At 33.7% G+C, this 12,195-nt stretch overlaps 1 protein-coding gene and 1 non-coding gene across 2 annotated transcripts in view; one reads left to right on the plus strand and one right to left on the minus strand.

The window, feature by feature from the left end:
* The window catches only part of LAMA2 (laminin subunit alpha 2), a 646,015-nt gene that overhangs the window by 516,108 nt on the left and 117,712 nt on the right, over nucleotides 1-12,195 (minus strand). The window lies entirely within an intron of this gene.
* Nucleotides 2,228-2,327, plus strand: LOC114238992 (U8 small nucleolar RNA). The gene has a single exon (XR_003624206.2). It is a non-coding gene; the product is annotated as a U8 small nucleolar RNA (small nucleolar RNA).

Consider the following 12,195-nt stretch of genomic DNA (forward strand, 5'->3'; position numbering starts at 1 on the left):
GATTCCTTTCACTAAATCTCCCTTAGTGAATAGAATGTTAGACTAGTTATTCGTGTGTGATTTACATACACGTGGCAACACTTTGGTAATCCTGTTTGAGCCCACATATCTTAATCAAATAGCATGGATCAGACATTTCATTTGGAAAAAAAAGGATGTATTTTAAATAGATTCCAATGCCACAGAGAAATTATTTTTTGAAAGCAATTTAATACGGTTCCATGAATAGCATCTAGGATCCCCAATTCACTTAACATTTAAGAACCTACTATGTACCAGCAGACAATCTGTTTGCCAAACACCATGTGGTGCTCAGGGGACACACAGATCACAGACATAGCCCCTGTTTTCCAGGAGCTCACTCCACTGTGGAAGAAACAGCAGCGGTGGCACCAAGAGTTGCTTAGCATCCCTCATACTTCGCCTTTCCTTGGTAATCTCTGTGAGCTTCCCTACAACCTTTTCGAATCAATACAATCTAAGTAAAACACTGCGCTGCCACTGCATCTTAGAGACAAGTCTCCTTGGCCCCCCTTCCAAGATTGCTTCCCCTGAGCTCTCCACAGAGCTACCTAAGCCCATGATGGGAAACAGGCACAAACCTTCAGTGGCAATATCATGTGATAAATAATATAAATACAAAGACCTCTGTAGCTCAGAGTGGTGACTGTTAAAAGATTAGGACATCAGGGGATTATTTCAGGAAATTCTTAAAAGGTGAGGACATGTTGCCCATGCAAATAATAGGAAGTTTAGGAGAAGGGAGACAGAAGGGGCAACCTTTGAGAAAGTGTATGCAGGTTCACTGTGCAATAACTACAAAGCACTCAGCATGACAAGAGCGCAGTGTGTCAAGGCGAGGCGTGTCAAAGATTAGGTTGGGCTGATGAACAGGGACCAGATTATAAAGGGGATGCCTGTCTTATTAAAAGTTCCAATATAAACTTTAAATTGGAGACCATGGCATCCTTACGAGAATATTAAGCAACAGAGATGTGCGAATGGGAGAAGGAGGAGAGGGTGGCAGATGACTAACTTAAGAGACTGTTCAGAAATTAAAGGAAGAAATATTTAGATTCTGGATGAAGGTAATGGCTGTAGGACTGGAAAGAAGCAGAAGGCTTTTAGAAAGATGTCAGAGGCAATACCCACAGCACTTGGTGGCTGAGTGGATGGCAACTGTAAAAGCGAGCTCCATGGTATGGCTTGTGGTGTGGATAATGGGTGAATGGGGCTCTTCATCAAGATCAGGAATATAGAGGAAGAAATGAGAGGTCACAATGACTAGTGCCCAGCTGCTATGATCGAAACAAGTATGTTTAAGGCAGCTGAAACAAAATAAGATTATCACCCATTTCTTCCTAAAAGAAATCTGTTGACACAAGTAGTAAAAAGACACTAAACTCTTAGCAAAAAGCACTTTAAAATTTCACGTTAAAATTCTACAAAAGTGTTATGCAGAGAGCAATACAATTTCCTATATATGATCATAACCATAAATGACGTCTCTGGGTTTCAATAATCGAAGATCACATTTTAAATGCTTTACAAGTTGGTTCTCACCTAGCCTGTGATATCTGCTGCCAATATTATATATTTAATTATAGACTGATTAAATACTGATCATTAGGCATTTATGATAAATGCCTAACATTAGGCTTTGCCATCAGAGACACTGATGGGCACTTTTCAATCTTAGGTTCTTCTTTTTTTTTTTTACCAAAACATAAGAATAATTATATCACACTTACATATCTTTTCTTTAAAAATACAATAAATCTCAAACAGATAGTTCTGAAGAAAAAGCATGAGAATAGGAAACACTTGAAAGTAGGATCTCCCCTAACAAAAACTAGAAATATGGAGCTAATGGGTAGATAAATAAATATAAAAAGGGACAGAAACACAAAAATTATATATATATATATATATATATATATATAATTATATATAATATAGATATATTCTTTCCCTTGAGTTGAGGCATCTTTGGGTCAATCTGCAGAGCTATAGAATAATTGGAAAACTTTTCTAGAATGAAACTATTGTAACTATTCCTTCAACAACAATTTATTAGTCTCTGTGTATTTAGCATAGGAACTGGAGATAATTTAAACTGTACAATTACTATTAAATTATTGGAAATATTTTAAAGTAATGAGAAGTCAACAAGTTATCAATTACTCAAAAATTTAGTAAAATACCAGTATTAAAATGCTAAAAATAATCATCAGGTAGGATAATCCTCACTTGTTCCTCCTTTTGGAGGGCAGATACAGAGTGAAGTAGGTCAGAAAGAGAACAACAAATATCGTACCATATCACATATATGTGGAATCTAGAAAAATGGTACAGATGAACTTATTTGCAAAGCAGAAACAGAGTCACAGATGTAGAGAACAAACTTACAGTTACCAAGGGGGGGAAGGGGGCGATGGGATGAATTGGGAGATTAAGACTGACATATATACACTACTATGTATAAAATAGATAACTAATGAGAACCTACTGTATAGTCAGGGAACTCTACTCAATGCTCTGTGGTGACCTAAATGGGAAGGAAATCTAAAAAATAGTGGATATATGTATACTTATGACTGATTCACTTTGCTGTACAGCAAGAAATGAACACAACATTGTAAAGGCAATAAAAACTAATTAAAAAATTTAAAAATAAAATGCTAAAAAAGCAAGTTTTCTTTATATTATCTTATTATATAAAGCACAATAGGGCTTCCCTGCTGGCACAGTGGTTAAGAATCTGCCTGCCAATGCAGGGGACACGGGTTCAAGCGCTGGTCCGGGAAGATCCCACATGCCGCAGAGCAACTAAGCCCGTGCGCCACAACTACTGAGCTTGCACTCTAAAGCCCGCGAGCCACAACTACTTAGCCCATGGGCTGCAACTACTGAAACCCGCGTGCCTAGAGCCTGTGCTCTGCACCAAGAAAAGCCACTGCAATGAGATGCCCAAGCACCGCAACGAAAGAATAGCCCCTGCTCGCCACAACTAGAGAAACCCTGGCACAGCAACAAAGACCCAATGCAGCCAAAAATAAATAAATTAATTTAAAAAAAAAAAAAAAGGACAGACAGGAAAATGCTGCTGTTTTAGCCATTAAAAAAAAAAAAAAAACCGACAATAGATAACGTTAGTAAATCATTTTTTTTTTATTTCAAGGCTGAGATATTTGAGTGGGCTAAGAATGGAGCACTCATTATCCCCTCCTCCTCCTACAAGAAAAACGTGAGGTGTGTTATCTATAAAAATTAACGAAGAAGGAAGAAAACAAAGAAAGAAGGAAGGAGGGATGGAGCGAAAAACGAGGGAGAACTTAAACTCACTGCCTTACACAAGCCTAACTTCAGCGGCCAACATAAACACTGAGAATAAACTCTGGGAAAGAAACCTTAGCATTTTTACACAAAAAGGAGAGTAAATCATAACTTATAGAAGTTTTTATCCAAAATAACACACATTAAAGTAGAATTTTCTTTCCAGTATATTTTTTCTTTCCAAAATAAATTTCTGACAACTGAGTAGATATTTTATAGAAGTTTTGAATGTTATTGAGGAATCTGATAATTCCTTAAGGTTTCACTTGAACATTTGGATCACATAAATTGAAACCAGGGTGAAATTGTGTCAACAGGCACTAACTATAAATACGTCCTGAAATGAGTTTAGTGGTAAATGTGTTAAATTCCATATAATAGAATATTATGAAGTGTCAAAAAGATATTAATTAATATTGTTTATAATTTGACAATAATTAGAACATGTCAAAATATGTGCATATACTATAATAGAATATAAGAAAAAGAATTATAAATAAAGCCAGAAAATAAGAAAAGTACATTGTTCTTAATTTGCAAATTAAAATCAAAGTAAGAAAAACAAGAAACTTAGTTTACAATTTAGTAAATGAATTTCAGTCAAACTGTATTTACTAAGAGGACAATATGCTAGGCTCCGATGATCCAACAGTCCACAAAACAAACATGATCCCTGCTCTCACAGAAATACATCCTTGCTAAATTGTTCAGAAATACATATGCGTGTAAATCAGTGAGTATTGAGACACGACTGTATTTGACTGAAAATAACCACCATCATCGTACCTCTGATTTGGAAACTTATTTTTCTAAAATGTTTCAAGACGTAGCAGTAGTTTACATGTCCACCTTGCTCCTCTTTGCTGCTACTACCAAATCAGTTTCCTCTTTCCCTCCAGAAATTTCAGCTTATTTGAAGCTTCTATCATCAAGCTATACCACCTACTACATCCCCCACTGCTTTCATAAAACCACCTTCCAGGCATTTTAAAGACATGGTTTCTGGTTCATCTTCCTTCCCACCTCTCCTTGTGTAACTGCAAAATCAACACATGTGACTCACCCAGTGTTCAGGTCCTTGACTTCCTCATCAACCTCTTTTATGCCTCTCCATCTCCAGTACCCACCCTCAGGGCTCCTCCCTAGACCTGGCATTCACCACACCACCTTATCCTTTCAGCTCACTCACTCTTGTACCCCATTACAACAAGTCATGGTCCTTTCTCTTATCCATCCTCTCTTTCCTGCCATCATTCCCTCCTCCCTGGCTTAATGATTCCATGATCCATCATTAAAATCACTGCATAACAAACCTCCTCAACTCCATTTCTCTTTTAAGAAAGCTGCTTCATTCTTTTACTTAAAATTCACTGGAATATTTGAACATCTTATCACAGGTATGAACTCTTGAATAGCCAGCTTGTACCTACAGTTTCAACCTTGACTCATATTATTCTTCCCCTCCCTTACTTTACCCTAGCCGCACTGGCCATTTCTTGAACCCACCAAACTCTTTCTTACTATTATGCCTATCCACTTTTTCATCACTCTGCCTTATGAGCTTATCTCCCCAACTCTTGACTTGCCAGCCTCTTTCTCATCCTTCTTCGCTCAGTTGTAATGTCACCTCCACATATAGTCTTCTCTGGCCATTTCATCTAAAATAACTTGACACAATGACTTTCTATTACATTGTCTTGTTTATTTCCTTCTTAGAACTAACTGTATATATAGTTATATTGTTTAATTACTTACTGGCTATCTCCTGCATTAGACTTATAAGCGCCATAAGGACAAAGCCCTTATCTGTTTTGTTCACTTTTATATTACATATTAGCAAATATTAAATTCATACACAAATTAATAGAATGAATAAAAGGGAAGTAATAGGAGAGTAAGGTTTGACTATATACATGTCAAAAATCTAAAAATAGTATTAAAAAAAAAAGGGGGGTTGTGGAATTGGATGAAGGCCATCAAAAGGTGCTAAAACTTCCAGTTATAAGATACATAAGTACTAGGAACGTAAACATGATAAATATAATTAACACTGCTGTATGTTAAACGCAAAAGTTGTTAAGAGAATAAATCCTAATAGTTCTCATCACACACAAAAAATTTTTTTCTACTTATTTAATTTTGTACTTATATGAGATGATGGATGTTCACTAAATTTTTTGTTATAATAATTTCATGATGTATGTGAGTCAAATTATTATGCTGTACACCTTAAAATTATACAGTGCTATATATCCATTAAATCTCAATATAAAGGAAGAAAAATAAATGAACAAATAAAAATTGATTTAGAAAGGAAAAACTAAAGAAAAATAGTAAAAAAAAAAAAAGAGTTCAATATTTACTTAGCCATCTATACAAAAAAAAATCAGTATACACCAAGTCTACTAATTATACTCTTTTTTGGTCAATATAACTAAGAGAAATTAAGCCATATAAATATATTTTTATGCAAAAACTGGTAATAACTAACATAAAAATTCACTAATCAAAAAAAGAAAAACCAGTCAAGTGGGTTGTTTGATAGCATATAATAAGGAAAATGATATCTGAATTCAATTTTTGAAAATTAAAATGAAAGTAGCATGAAAAATATAGATAGATAGAACCCAGAAATTCATCTATAAGAGAATCAGATTTAAATCATGAAATAACAAAGATATGCTGTCATAATATTTACCATAAATTCTGAAATTCACAAATATTAAGTAATTGAATATGTCATTGATGAGTCACAAATCTAACGAATCATGGGATTTCTCTACCAAATATCAGGTTCTTATCAACCCTCTCAACTTCATCCTACAGAAACCTTCTTTAACTATCCAGGTAAATACAGTATTATGCTAAGTATAATAGAATTATGTTAAACACATATATTATCTGACATAATATCTATGAGAATTTTCACTCAGAAAATAATTTCTATTGAGTATATATAATTCAATGTGATAAACTTTTACATGTTCTTTATTTTCTCTGCCCATAAAACTATACCCATGAGGATACTTTTTAACTATCTCTAAACTTCTACGGGGTAGAAGATTGTATTAGATGTGTGATCAGGATTTGTATAATAAGTGTTATTTTTAAAAGTAATCTTGGTAAAATATACAGTGGAACTTACATCCAATTTAATCTTCAGTTTCAAAGATAAAACTACATAGGTTCGATCAAATGGTAACAACACAAATAAATAAACAAAAAGCACTCAGCTAAATATTGATTCAAACTACCATAAGAAACTCAAAGTGTATCAGACTCTAAATAGATCGGATTCCATCCCTTTAGTATTCCTTTAGCATGGGTATTATAAACTCTGGCCTACTGTCCCGGAATGGTTCCATAACCTTGGTGTGATACACTAAAAACATCTTCATTCACAAATTTGGACCATTCAGCTAGTTGCAAACTGAGTAAACTAATAAGATAACGGATACCCCAAATCCTGGGAGTCTTCCTTGAAATAAAAATCCTTGGTATTCCTTGCTTTTCTCACCTGTCCTTCTCACAGTTACAGGTGTGTAATCATACGACAGAGATTCCTAATCTATCCTTTTGATTTGGACCATCAATTTTCAGCAGTTGCAGCTGTCACAATCCATCATGCACCATTCCTTAAAGCTCTTCTGTCATAAATATCTAATTCTCTGGTTCTTAGCATTGACATAGCATTAACTCTTAAAATTTGATTCACAGAACCACTCCAGTCCTCAAGTATAATACTCCCACTTGAAATTAGCCTACCAGTTTATTAAACACCACAGAGTATTGCTCAAAAAGCCCAAGCTGATTAGTCTTTAATTAAAATAGCCACAGTTTGGACCTTTAATATCTCACTGGATTTAAACTTTCTATTAATTTTTCTCTGAGTCTATTAATCATAGTAATTAAATGAAAGGAACATGTGGAACAAAGACACTACTCCTTTCTTTCATAGATTTCTTGTTTAAAAAACACTGCCTCTCCCTCCCCGCACGAACACACACACACATTGTAAAGTTTATGTTTTTTAAAAAACTATTACTTCTGCATAAAAAAGCTACAAATTTTCTTTCATGTAGCCAGAATAGTCAACCATAACAATATGTATATTAGGGCTATGTTAATTTTCAAAAAAGGGGGGAGCAAGGATGCAGGTAAGAGTGTATTTCATGTATATGCTGAAAAGCTCACACAAAAGAGAACAGAAATGTACAACTAGCCTGTAATGATGTGTGTAATATATTCTCAATATAATATGTATAAAATCTAACATATAAATAAATTTGAGTGTAAATTTCCTATCCCCTTTTGAGTTGCCTAGCAACACGAAGGCACCCAGAACCACTGTCAAGACAATGTTACTGAAATTTGTGAGAAGTAACTGTTCACTCATTGTTAAGTCAGGCTCCATCTACATTATATCTAAACTCTTGGTGGATCATTTTCCAGTTTCTGCTGCTAGTAATGTTTTCATACGAAAAAGAGAGTACTTTTTCATTTTCTCTTCAGCTTTCCAGTCAGGATGTTTTTGGCACGATCGATATACGTGCATAAAAATGTGGCTGTTGTCATTTAAAATAAATAATCCATGGCACTCACTGCTGGGGTTCAGTGATTTCATCCGCAGAAAGATTTTGCAGTGTATCTCAGGGATGGTTCTCATTGACAGGTAGAGAAATTAAGTAGTACCAGCGATGTATCTGGCATATGAAACCCAAAATATTTTTATGTAAAACAAAACATTCTGCTATCTTAAATGAAATTTCCATTCTCCTTTTGGATAGCCTAGTATATAACTGAGAATTGGACCTTACTTTGACATTGTCCCAACTTTAGTTATAGTTTTCTCTTCACAGCAGTAGATTCAATGAGGTGATGCACATGAAGTATCTACAACAAAACTGTCAATAAACAGTGAAGACAAAAAGGACAAAAGTCATGTGGAAACACTGAAATGTTACTGCACAAAATATACAATTGGTTTCTTCCTACCCTAACCTAGCTAGTCAGGAATTACACTCTTCCTACTCTTCACTAAACATAAATGTAATTGGATACTGCAGAATATAGATGTTTTATTTAAATTTAAATGTGAAAGCATGATATGTGTATGTGTGTGTGTGTGTGTGTGTGTGTGTGTGTAGTTCTCCTTAAATGCCAATTCCTGGGTCTCATATCCAGATACCCTAAATTGCAAAAAAAAAAAAATATTTTTATCAAAGATGATAATTATTTGAATGCCTTATAGTTGCAAACTATTTCTAATTTGCAACATTTCTCATTTAATGGAGGGCTACATCCCAACTCCTGAAATAACCTGATCATAGAATAAGAAATGTCTCTAACTTCAGTAAAACCATAACATTCTTGAGGGATATATCTTTGGATCACAAATCTCATAATGCATAAAAAATTTAAATGACTAGAAGTTGAACTTCTTTTTAGGTACCACTTCCTGCTATTAAACAAAGTTTTTATTACTTTTTAAAAGTTAATATAAGGTGTTAATTAACTGACAACCACACTGCAATGTTGGTACTGTGTAGTCAGCTGGACTCACTTACTGGCTGCCAATAACTGAAGTCAGAGCAAAAATGACTGTCCTTAAAAATTTCATAGTGTATTACACACCTTGTAGATTTCTCACAAATATCTGAAACTGAAAGATTTGTAACTGTAAAGGGTAAATCTATAAATGCCAAGGCTCTATCACTGCATTAAAATTTTTAAACAGTTGATTATGTCAATTATTCTATACTATATGCTATAATATAAAAAGGGTTAAATAATTCACAATAAATGTGCTCTGGCCATAGAATACAGTGGCAAATTCATGCTGTGATTTAAAATAATGTGGACATAAAAGAAAATTACTAGACCACGAATGCATTTCTCAAGTTAATACTCAAATGAGCCTAATTCCAGGGTTTTGCTTTCACTGGAAATTAAACAGATGTACAGATATCAAGAGTACACAGGAAATACTTTTGAAAATTAAAACTCAAATGGTCAGTTTGCTCAAACATTTCACCAATGAATTAGGTATGTAATTCCAATATCATTTTATTTTATCTTAAAATAGATTTCATAGCCAACCATAAGTTTCTCCTGAAGGATTTCTTAAAGGAGTCAGCAACTGTCACAGACTTTTGTATCCTAACACAACAGGAAGAGTTTCTTAAAATCGTGCTTTTTGCTTCACTATTTAATATGAGAAGCAGATTGCTTTATCTTCTTCAATTTACTGTGAAGAATTCTAAAATGAATTTTTATGTGATTATACAAACATGACTGTATTTTACTTTGAAAAATTTGTAAAGCACATATGAAGAAGTTTTTGCTTCCATAATAGATTGCAGCATTTTCATCCATTTACATTTTGGGGAGCACTAGTTTTACCAAAATATAACAATAGAGTGTTTCATATTTCAGGACAGCAGAAGGAAAAAGGACTATGTCAATTGATACAAATTTCTGTTTGTAAACCAGTCATCATTGTTAGGGGAAAAAAAAAGTAGAAGGAAGCAAACCTAGGAGAATAAAGTAAGCTTCCCAGCAGGATGCTGCTCTCAGGAAAAAAAATAAACAAAAATCACAAGAAGGTGATTTTACCCTTTGTATGGGACAGATTGTACAATACCCTAAATCCCAAGAATTTATTCTTTGAACCAAAATTCAACCTAAATGATCATCTCTATGTTTATACTTGTTTAAACTGATTGAATCACAATCTTCTACCCAACATTAAAGAAATAACATTGAAATTGTCCCCTTTATAATGATTAAAAAGCATTTTTAATACCTACATTCCTAGATCTGTAGAGTAGTTCTTTCAACCTTTAAATACAGGAACCCATGCTGATTAAAATATCCTCTTTATGCATATATAGAAATATATAATATTGTGTGATTTATGTACTGACAAGTCCTCACAGCTCAATTAAAAACTAATTTTAGCTCATTTGTTTTAGGTAACAAACAACACACAATGAAAGTATTTCAGATTAAAGCTTTCAACAATGAACTCTCTGATTAAGGCAAGATAAATAAGAGTCAAAGTGGCCTGCTTGAAAACAAAACAAAAATACAAACTAGTCTTTTTTACCATGTACTTGGCTTAAGGCAAACCAATAAATATTTAATAAGCTCATCACAAAGAAGTCCACTTCTTCCCAGACACAAAACTCTATTGGGTGTTATTACCTCTAGCTGTGGACCCAGAGCTTCCATTAGCAGGATCTATTATAATAGGAAGTTGAAGCACAGAACAAGTTATTAGGAGCTCGGGCAGCCAGCCAGGCTCTAAATGCATGTTCATATTTGAAGATATATGTTTTCTTTGTTAGATACACATTTCTGAGATGTTTCACATACATCTCATTTGTTGTTTTATTCCCATGAGTTACAATAAAATTGTCCCCAATTAAACCATAAATAATCAATAATTAGAATAATTACACCCTTCAGGGAACCAACAGGAAATACAAAAGAGAATAATATTTTTTCTGAAAAGCACAGGCCGAGGAAGAGCTGAAAAACAAAAAAAAGCTAACTACATATTGTGTGCTGCGGAAGCCTGATAAACACTTCTCTGAAACAAAGCTATATGAGATATCCTGGCTTGTGCTAGAGCTTTGAGTTTAGTAATATTTCAGCAGTGGCCATAATAAATAGAAAGCATTTAAAAATAATAAACATTTATAACTACTCTTAGTTCTATTCAGCAAATTATCTAGAAAACTGGCTTTTATAAATATCAGTGAAGTTTGATGTGAAGTGAAAAATAGTAAGTTACATTTTATAAGCTCTTATTATGTGCCAGGTCCTTGTATGTATTATCTGTAATTCTTAGGACAGCTCTGTGAGGCAGAGATTTAATAGGCAGAGTACCTGAGGCATGAGAGGAAAATGTCTTGCTTTCTAGTAGCCAGCTAGAAAAGGTACATCAAGAATTTCAACACAGATTCAAAGGTCTGTTCTTACATAGCCCATGCAGGCTATTTGAATGCTATTTTGTAAACTGATGTTTTATAAATGGAGCATATATGAGCACCATGCATGATTTCACTCACTCAAAAGAAATTAAGTTCACATGATTCTTCTCTGCATTACTCCATCCTCATAATTTATATTTAACTTTTACAGTTTTTAAATTTTAGAACAAATGTTTCACATGTATATGCTTTACTACAATTCAGTTGTTAAAATTTTGAAGGATGGAGCCCTATTTCAGTAATTTAAATATATATATATATATATAAAGTATCAACAAACTTGTTTAACTAAATATTACAGAATTCAAGAGGCCAGACCCACAGTCATAATATCTTCTAGATAATCATTATTTTTAAGCAACCTACACCCACACATCACCACCACTGCCATTCTTTATAAAATGTTTTTGTGAAGACAATCCTTTCGCTTCTAGAAACTCAATTTTACTTTATAGAACAATTTTGTCCTGTTTTTCATTTAATCGACTAGGAAAGGATAATTTCATTTTTATTCCATATCCTATTAATTTGAAGTGAATCTAATAGACTTGATAAATGAACAACTTTAGCATGAAGAAATTTCTGAGTTTTCTAAATCAAATGCTTCAGTTTTAATTTATTTGGCTCAATTCAGATGAAACTTAATCTCCATCAACATAGAAAATAAATGTGGAGAACCAAATTTCTCTTAGTCCTATGATTTCAAAGACTTAAAGAAAAAAAATATTTCTAATTTATTCTAAATTCTGAGAACTTATGAGAATACCAATCACTATTTAATTGTCCAGGCAATGCTTACACAGTATTGGGCTCCGTGCCTCCTGATCCCGTCTCATGCCCATGGTTGCATATGTAATGTACA

Source organism: Balaenoptera acutorostrata, chromosome 14 (assembly GCF_949987535.1).
Source record: "Balaenoptera acutorostrata chromosome 14, mBalAcu1.1, whole genome shotgun sequence".
NCBI classification, from domain to species: Eukaryota; Metazoa; Chordata; class Mammalia; order Artiodactyla; family Balaenopteridae; genus Balaenoptera; species Balaenoptera acutorostrata.